This window comes from Centruroides sculpturatus, unplaced genomic scaffold (genome assembly GCF_000671375.1).
Source record: "Centruroides sculpturatus isolate CEXI.00-Female unplaced genomic scaffold, Cexi_2.0 scaffold4, whole genome shotgun sequence".
NCBI lineage: Eukaryota > Metazoa > Arthropoda > Arachnida > Scorpiones > Buthidae > Centruroides > Centruroides sculpturatus.
Window position 1 is genome coordinate 1,749,904 of NW_019384444.1, and position 10,386 is coordinate 1,760,289.

Here is a 10,386-nt window from a genome sequence, read left to right on the forward strand (position 1 = left end):
TCCGGGTCGGTGACATAGGTGGATAAGGCAGTGGTGTGTCTTTTATGCTTAATATCAGCTTGGTGTTCGCGTATTCGTTTCTGTGTTGATCGGATGGTGGAGCCGATGTAAACTAAGTCTCTATTGAACCTGTCGTCCCGTATGGGAATGGAGTAAACACCTGGGGCCCTGGTGAGATCGATTGCGTCCTTCGCGTTGCGCAGCAAGTCGTAAAGCGTGCCGGTTCTTAAGTACGCGATTTTGGTGCGGCTGTTGCTAGCGATCTCCCTATATAGGGGGTCTAAATGCCGGTTGAAGCGGACGACTGCGCGTCTCGCGTTCCCATCCAGTTGACGGTTGTCGTCCGGTGATGGTAGGGGGCTGTCCCTGCGGCAAGGGGGGCGGCGGGCGTATGCGCTTGCTAAACCGCGGACCAAGGCTTTATTATAACCATGTTCCACGGCAATTTTTTTCTATGCGTCGGATCTCCGACCATGCGTCGCGCACGTGTGTGGTGCGTGAAAGCCCGTTTGGTAAGGGCTCGGAAAGCCGCCATTTTGTAGACAACGGAGTCAGAAGAGCACGCGGGAATGAATAGCGTTATTATTCAACGAGGTGTTAAGTTGTTGGAAGTAGTTATCTTAGTATATATAATTTCACTAAAATATAAAATACCATTGTATTAACTCTAAACTACTATTTTGTATAGTACATACAAACAGTAACCTGTTTGTTTGTAGATGTGCTGTAATGTTTGTATTGAATAGTATCTGCATACTATAAATAATTATTGCTTCTAGCTATTGTTTATCAGGAAAATTACTAAACATTTCAAAATTTTTAATTTTTTCTATTTGCATATATCTTAAAAAAACATTACTTACTTGTTAGATGTATTTAAAATTTGTTTATACAAAATTATACATTTTAATTAAAATAAAAGAAATAATTTAAAACATCTATATTATTTTATATTTAAAAAAATTTATACTTTTTATTTTCCTATACTTATGTACAGTACTTATCAGTTTAACAAAGAATATAATGTATATCCTTCCTTATTCTACTACTAGAAAATAGAATTATTAATTATTTTTACATCATAAGATTTTATTTATATATTTTATCATCATCTTTATATTTAAAAATGACTAAAAAGAGAAAAAGTTATAAAGACGTCAGTATTTTACAAATAAATGCTTTCAGAACTAGTGCATTCCTATCTGATGTAAAATAGTTTGATAAACAATTATTGAATTATTTTAGATCTTCATATAAAATGCACTAATTCCAAAAATATTTATCCATAAACTAAGTGTTTTTTTTTTCAGATATGTTAGGGAGCCAAATAGCCTACCATAATCTTCATTTTTATATTTTAATTTCTAAAAGTAAATGAGATAATTAGAAAATAATCTGAATTATCAACATTTATATTAAATGTTTAAACCCAGTAATAAATCTTGATTTTTATTATTTCATAACTTTCATAAATAATTTACATTAAACAGAGAATTTTTTTTTTCAAATGATATATCTGAATAGATAACATACAGCATGATCTTGGCAATCCAATCCATCCATTTTCTAGTTTAACATGTCCAGTAATCAGTGGCGTACCGTGGGTGTCAGCCGCCCGGGGCGGAGGAAAATTTCGGACCCCCTTATTTAGGTATTTTAATTTAAAAGATCAAAATTCAGTTTTGTCACAGAACAAGCAATGAAAAATTTGGTGGTAGTGCAGCGACTTGTTTAAAATAGTTCTATTGGATATTAGTGGTGTATATGAACGCAAATGAATCGTACAAGAAAAAAAAAAAAACAAAAAGGTCAACAGGTTTCGCAGGATTTCCTCAGATGAAAAACTTACTAGTTCACCCGGACGGCGAGCCAATTCCCGGACTGTCTGGACGATAGCACTATCATATGCGCGATGCAAGTATACTGGTAGATTAGGATGTTTCAAATTTTTACAAGATATTATTATTATTTATTGTGAAATTTTGCCGTCCCCTAAAAAGTGCCGCCCCCCACTACGGTACGCCACTGCCAGTAATTTGACACTAGTTAACTCTTGGGTATTATTAGTACTGTTGCCAAATTATTGACAAGTGTTCTACTAATTCAAACTCCAATTCTCATTAAATTTGAACACTTCCACTAACATGGTATGATATTACTTGAACTTAAGCACAATATTAAAGTCAATGGAATAATCTATTGCTTTTAGCCCTTAATATTGTTTTACACTTAGTCTAGATCAAATAGACACATAGGCATGTGGGTTTATCACACCAGTGAGCAGGATTAAATTACAAAATCTTTAATGATTCATTAAAGATTTTGTAATTTAATCCTGCTCACTGGTGTGATAAACCCACATGCCTATGTGTCTATTTGATCTAGACTAAGTGTAAAACAATATTAAAGATTGTTAGGCTTGTCATCTTAGACTGCTGGAAAAAGATACAGCATATTACAACAATCCTATGTAAATATAAAAATCAGTCCCCTGAAATTTCTCACCAAAAATACTATATCTGCTATGAAATTTCCCATAATCATTTCAATTTTCCACTAAATTTAATGGGAATCCATGAACTTTACAACACAGACTACTGGAGAAGGCAGAATATTTGGATGTTTTGATTAGTAGTCCAACCTGTGTTTTGCTGCATTGTTAAAAGTTGACCTCATGCTGTTAAATTCATTTATGTACTGAATTGTCTTCATTATGTTGATTATAATCATATTTTTATTGTGTTTAAATCATTAAATCAAAAAAATCAAAATCTTATTTAAAAATATTTGATTTAAGAATCCAGTACAGTAAATTTGGTCTGAAGAAGAGCCCAGGAGGGGCATCGAAAGCATTTGCCAATATTAGTTTGGAATTTTCACGCCGGATATTGGTTAAAGACTACACATACTTGTTGTATATGACCAGGTGTGGGAGAAATCTTTCATTAAATCAAATGTGTGAACTTCCAATAATCCAACAATATTCTTAATCCAACATTATTCTGGTTCCACATGTCAGATTAGCAAGATTGTACTATAATGTGTTTTTTGATATAAGGCAAAAATTGTCTCAAAGCATATATATATATATATTATAAAAGAATAAAAATTAGACTATATACAAACTATAGAACTGAACAAAATTCATATATTAAGTTTATAATTTTAATAATTTTAATTTTATAATCAACATAAATTAATAAATTTTGCAGTGAAATATAATCAATTGTTTATTTGATTGATAATGATAATGATACTATGAAAATTAATACAGTCCAATTAGTATTAAGTTTAAATAAAATAAAAAAATTAATGAATTGTTGTTAAAATCATTCCAATAGTTCTTCAAATACCAAAATCCTAGTACAGTACTTCAATTTTTATTGAATTTTATGACATCAAGAAATAATTTTTGATTTAACCAAAATCTTTTATTTTTACTCTAATATATATTATAATTATTATTACTCCGAAGAACTCTATTTTTTATGAATAAACAGAATTGTAACAACATATTATTATTGTAAATCATATTTAAAAACTTTTCCTTTTTTAAATGAAAATCAAATTAAAATTAATTTAATCTGAAAAAACAATAATTTTTGAAGCATATTAATAATGTTAAACATAAAATAATTTTTTTAAATTTCCATAATGATAGATATACTTTAATTATTCCTTTTTAATCAAATTACTAATACTTGAAATGATCTTTTAAGTAAACTGAAACTAATTTTAAGAATTTAAAAAAAAGAAAAACCAAACTATAGGCTACATTTAATAAAATATAGCCTGTAGTCACAACTCTAATCTGAAGGTATTTGTTTATAATTTTAAAAAATTCAAAAACAATTAATTACATATATTACAATATTCTTTAATGCAAATGCAGTAGAAATATATTAAATTAAAAAATATATCTTATTTTTTACTACTACTATTAAAAAATTTTATATCAAATAGGTATTATGTTTCAAAAACTATACTTGAATTAATAATTCTGCACAATGGAAAACCTCCACTTTTGTTATTAAAATTTTTATAACCAACAAAAAAAACTCATTAATTTCTTCAGTAAATTTTTTACTGGTAATAATGCCCGCTTGAGATATCAGAAAGACAAATTATGATTAAAAAAAAAAAAAATTCTTTTATGCTGAAAGAAATATTTCAATATTTTAAAATACCATAATTTAAGGTAAAATAAGAGAATTATACAGTTTTTCAACATTCTTGTATTTGATTACATTTTAAGTTATCTCTTGATGTTTCTCAGTATATTTCTTTGTATATAATATGTTTTTATGTGTATGCAATTTATTAATTAATACCAAATAAAAATTTAAAATTTGTTATCAGCAATTTTTATAGTAGAATGACGAAATTTACACAGAAAGCAAGATATCAGAGATGCAGTAAAGGAAATTTATTTTAAATTTCTAGTTGAATTATTTAGTTAATTTCATTTATATATATATATAAATGAAATTAACTAAATAATTCAACTNTATATATATATATATAAAATCAAAATTATATTTTAAAAACTTTATAAATTAAAAAACTGTTAGAATAAAAGAAATAATGTTTAATCTTTATAACTAACCTTACAGATATATTTTATCAATAGTCAAACAAGAGCTAATTAAAACTATCAAGGATTTACATTACATATCTGGACATCAGGACTGAAACAGGAGGTCAACATTAACGTTAAGCTCACCTTCAACTACTTTAACAAATCCTTTTAATTTTTGTATGCTTTTGAAAATAAAAGAAATTCAAAGTTTATGAAAACATATTCAATTCACGCTCGTTCCGTTTTTCTTGCCTTGCAAATGCATATTTTTTACGAAAGAAGATAAATGCTGCAGATCAGGATTAAAATACAACAGCAGAAAGAGATAATACTCTACAATGCATCTATTGCAATTGCACGTGTAATTATAGCAACGCCACACAGTGTCATTATTTGGAAAAATATTAAGCTGGATAACAGCTGTCTGAGAAAACATATAATGTATTTAAATAATACATATGAATACAGAGAATATTATAAATAATTTTTAAAAATTAAAGTCTAGAATCTAGACCTTAATTTTTTTATTCTCAATTTTTTAGTAAATTTATCTAATTTCTTTTAATTTTAAATTATATTAGGAAAATTATTGTACTTAATGTAAGTGTATTTAACTAAAAGAGGATTCGTGGGACATTTCAAATGATTTGCAAATTTTTAGAGAATTAGGTATGAAAATTAGTAGTGAAGTGGCATTTTAATGCAGTGTTTCCTACAACGTTTTTCTAATAGTGGCACCCCCAACTTGATATTTTTTCTTGTGACACACCTATTTCTTTATATACTTTAATACGTATTATAAATACATTTACAGTTACCATATTTTACGGCAAATAAGATGCAACTTGGCTCAAAACAGGTTAGTAGGTAGTTTTACCGTTTTCAAGCATTTTTGTTACTTTTTTCTACGATAAAAAGAAACAAGAGAATATCGAATAAGTGTTTTTTGACGGGTGGTAGGTCTGGCTACTGCAAATCTGGTGAAAAGTGGCATATTTTTACACCACTTTCAGACTATATCTATCGAATCTGGTTGGTTCGTAGATAGTTTTGCTGTTCAAGCAGTTTTGTATATATATATATATATATATATTTTCTTTACTGTTCTGTCAAAAAAAAATCTTATTTGTAATTATATTTTTTAATTTTATGTCATGTATAAAGACTCACGTGACATAAACGCAATACTGAAATGAGCTGCGATTGGTTGTAGAGAAAGCGTCTCAACCACCTTCGTCCCAAAAGTCGAATCTCGCTTTACTTTTGCGGCATAACGAAAGGCGACAATGTTTCAAAGATCGCCAAGAACGTGCCACTTTTCCATTCCGCACCACATGTATGCATCCTCCTCATGGATTCATGCCGCCTTTAGGCGAATGCCAATTTTCCGACTCCAATCAAGTTATTTAATTTTTACCATCCCAGATGTTAGGCTTTATACAACATATGGAGAGTATGGCGATCGATCAAAAAAATGATCCCCCAAGATTTTTACATTTTTGGACTCAGGGAACATTGAATCGTCGAGAAATGCAAAAGAGGTGTGTTTTCATATATGGATGTTTGTGTTTGTTTGTGTGAGGGGCAAGGCCGGATTAACCCACTTTGGGGCCCTAGACATTTTCTTCTTCCGGGTCCCCTCCCGGCTCTTTCAATTAATAAATCTTGTTACTATTATTTCTATTAAATTGCATATAGACAGCTGCTTTATACAAAATAAAAGCAAAATTATTTAACAATATTTCACAGGATTTAAGAATACATATAGTTAATATTATTCTTATCGCTATAAAGAATATTCTAAATTATTGGGAGTTTTACTTTCAATAAGAAGAAACATAAGAATATGAGGGTTGTTCAAAAAGTTCCCGAACTTTATTTATTACAAAAAAAAAAAAATACTTCACATACAATTTATTTGTCGGGGTCCCCTTCAAAGTAGTCTCTTCCGCAGCATATACACTTCCGCTTTTTGAAACAATCCTGGAACGCTTTTTCCGTAATGCTCATAAGCACCTCCGTAGTTTTTTTTCTATCTCTGGAATGGTGGCAAATCTTTTTCCTTTGAGCGCGTTTTTTAGTTTGTTGGAAAACAGGAAAAAGTCGCATGAGACCAGGTCAGGTGAGCAGGGTGGGTGGGGGAAGCACAGCGGTCTTGTTTTGGCCAAAAACTCATGTGTTCTGAGGGACAAATGAGCCGGCGCGTTGTCGTGATGAAAGAACCACTCGCCGCTCCTCCAAAGTTCGGGCTGTTTTCGCCTGATTTTGTCTCTTAGGCGATTCATAACACCAGGTCCGTGTTGACTGTCTGGCCTGTAGGTAGGTATTCGTGATGCACAACCCCCTTTGCATCGAAAAAAAAACAGTCAACATCACCTTAACATTTGAGCGAACTTGTCGAGCTTTTTGGGGCGGGAGGCTGCTTCACCCACCCGTGGGAAGTTTCTGTGAAGGATTTTCCGAGTTTCACACAGAATTTCACAGAACAACGTTGTTCTTTCAAAGAGCTGATTTCCGCGGATCCGATTTTTCGCCGAACCCCACAAACACCATTTCACATAAACGGTCGTAACTAATCACCAAAACAAGATATCAACAAACGGGTTGAAGGAGGTTATTCGGGAGGTTTCCGCGGACACAACGCCTCCAAGCGAATTAAAAAATAACCAACTGGAGGCGCGCTATTCAAAAAGTTGGGGAACTTTTTGAACAACCCACGTACCTTTTCTTTAGATTTTAGAATTCACAATAACCATATAAAAAGCAATATATTTTTGTTTATTTGTTTGTTTATTATATACTGTTGTCCAACAGAATAGTAAACGATCTTATTTACAAATCTTTTCAAAATAGACAGTTTGACCGGGCCCTTCTAAAAACCGGGCCCTAGAAATTTGTCTCATTTGTCTATGCGATGATCCGGCCCTGGTGAGGGGCATGATTTTGTTCACCCATTTTGAAGCTTAATATCCCATGTGCTTTTCATCGAAAATGTCTGAAATTTTGCAGTGCGGTTTGTGTATTTTGGAGGTTAATGCAATTAAATTTTGGCGGTTAAAGGTCGAGGAGGTGAGGATGTAGAGGAGGGTCGTGTGTCTTATCTCGAATGTGGTCGGACTTAATAAAAATTTCAGTCGTTATTATCATTTAAAATTTTTCTTTTTATAAAACTCATCCCTACCCTTAAAATTAAGCTTTTGCCATTTTATAATAATTAATTATATAAAAAGTTTTAAAATAAAATATCATAACAGATGGCGTCACGCGCAGTTTTAAATTTTGTTGCCGGTAAAGTTACGCAACTCATTGCTGGAGTTTTTCTAAATATTGCTTCAAAAATACTTTTATTTCTTTATGTGGGAGTCGGGGGTCGATATATGTCAGGTGTCGGATGACTCTGTCACCTGTTTCCCCGGTAATTTTTCACTGCACAATCTTAGTATCCACGAAGGAAAAAGAGTAAAAACAAAATATTCTCGTGCTAGTCACGAAAAATCGCGGTGGATTAAATTGGATTTTAATCATAATCTGTAACAATAGGAGAACGACACATCATCACGATGCTATTTCGTTGACAATATTTCAAGAGGAAATTGTTATAGAAGTGTAATTGCAGAATATTAATATGAAAACCTCTTTTATTTTCATCTGACCTTGGTACAACATTCAGATAACTCTCTCCAATACGATATGCAGAGCTGCACAGACCTTTGTGCCCGGAGTATTAGGCTATCTACTCTGTAACTTTTCCTTCTCATCTCCACATTAATTATTTAGGAGAGAAATAATAAGAAGTAATATAATAAAGTAAAAGTTAACAAATAAATGAATTTATTCTTTTAAATAAAATATAACAAGCAGTTCAACACAGCAGAAAAGATCAATCAGATTATACAAGCAATTTCCCGAAACAAATCCAAACTATTCTCTCGTAAATCTAATGCTTTTTCAGCTCATAAATAATGAAATTAAGACAATATAATAAATTACTGTATAGAACTGTAAATTAAGTATTACAAAAATACTATTAAGATTTATTTCAGATATAAAAATATTTATAGAAGGCTATATCTAAAATAAAAACTAAACAAACTTTGAATCGCATAAAACAATAGCTTTAATTATTTTTGAATTTAAATACACGATATGTTCTGTCTTTAATGCTTATAATATCGTAATTAATTTATAAGAATAAATTAATAATACTTTACTAAAATAGAATGAAAGTTGCTAATAAACTTTAATATTTATTATAAATTTTATTGTTATTTTCAATATTCTTCTGTTTTCATTTATTTATTTTATAATTTAATGCTCTTGTCATAAATGATAAACTATTCTCTACTTTTTAAAGACTTTTTTAATCCCATTTGTATGTTATCTCAGGAAACGATCCAATAATATGAAATATAAATAATTATTTAATAAAACTGTAATGTTGCCATATCGTATTTCTTATAATCTATATTTTTAACAAATTATTTTTCAACATAATTCTAAATTAAACACGTATAAACTTAATGTAAATTAATATTTATAAATCGGCTACGATTTAATTCATATTACATGCTTAATTACTAATACTCTTTTATCGCGCTCTTGAAGAATCTTAATATTATAAATTTAGGTCATATTTTAAAAATATTTGCTCATGTTTATTACTATTGGTTTTAAAAGAAAAATATGATAAAAATTGTCACGGTGTAAATAATTGATAATTAAAAATTATCAATTAAAAATCTTATATTTTTAAAATTAAACTTATTATCCATTTTTAATCAAAATTTATTAGAAACTAAGTAGTGAATTATTGAGATTTTTCGATTATTAAATTAATTAATAACAATATTACCTACATATTATTTTTTATGTCGCACTGTACTGTACATGGTTTTTTTCTAAATTTCGTATTAAAGGAATAAATTATTTACATGAAATAGATCAAAAATAATTAATAACTTTATTAAACTTTCTTCAATTGTCTTCAGTAATTTGTTAAATATATTAGTCAAAATTTAGCATAAAATATATAAAAAGTTAAATTGACATTTCATCAATTTATAATTTAAATTTATATAAGCAAAAGACAAATCACAATTTGAAATTGCTATGTCTAATAAATTTATTTAAATATAGAATATAATTTTTTATAACTTTTAACTGTAAATATTATAATATTTTTATAGAATGTTTAATATTTAATTATTTTATCAAAGAAAATAAAAATGAGTTAATCATAGTTTTATTAGCTTATATAACTTATACAGCCATACTTAAAGTTTTGATAATTGATATTTTCCGTAATTCTAAATAGAAAATTTATGATTAAAATATTCTATAAACATGTGACAACGATCACTAATTAATATATATACATTTTAAAAATTCTTACTGTCTGACGTATGCGTCCGTCTGTATTTTTAAATATTTACTATTTGAAGATATAAACGTCAGCAAATCGTCAAATTAATGCGTAATTTAAAATGCGTTATAACTATTAACGCAAACATTCATAAAACAATACCATAAATTTAAGCTCATAAACAAGTTATAAAATATAAAATTAAATTAACTTATTTAATTTTAAAAAAATCTACAAAGTTAAATATTACATTCTATAAAATTTAGATTTAATTTTAGTTAAATATTTTAAATTTTTCTAGTATATAAATACATCTTTAATAAATTTAATTAATAGCTGATATTTAAAAAATAGTCAGAGGAAATTTATTGTAGATCATTCAATCTTCGAAACTTTAGACTATGATTCTATATAAACATTATTATCCTTCACGGGCAACTCATAT

General features: G+C 29.0%; 1 protein-coding gene across 1 annotated transcript in view; it reads right to left on the bottom strand.

Annotated features, from left to right (window-relative positions):
- LOC111620310 (N-acetylglucosamine-6-phosphate deacetylase-like) overlaps positions 1-4,957 on the bottom strand; it is a 33,281-nt gene extending 28,324 nt beyond the window's left edge. The window contains exon 1 of the mRNA XM_023362224.1: positions 4,724-4,957. The gene's annotated coding sequence lies outside the window, so the exon portion shown is untranslated. The remainder of the gene's footprint in view (positions 1-4,723) is intronic.
- Between the last annotated feature and the right edge of the window lie 5,429 nt (positions 4,958-10,386).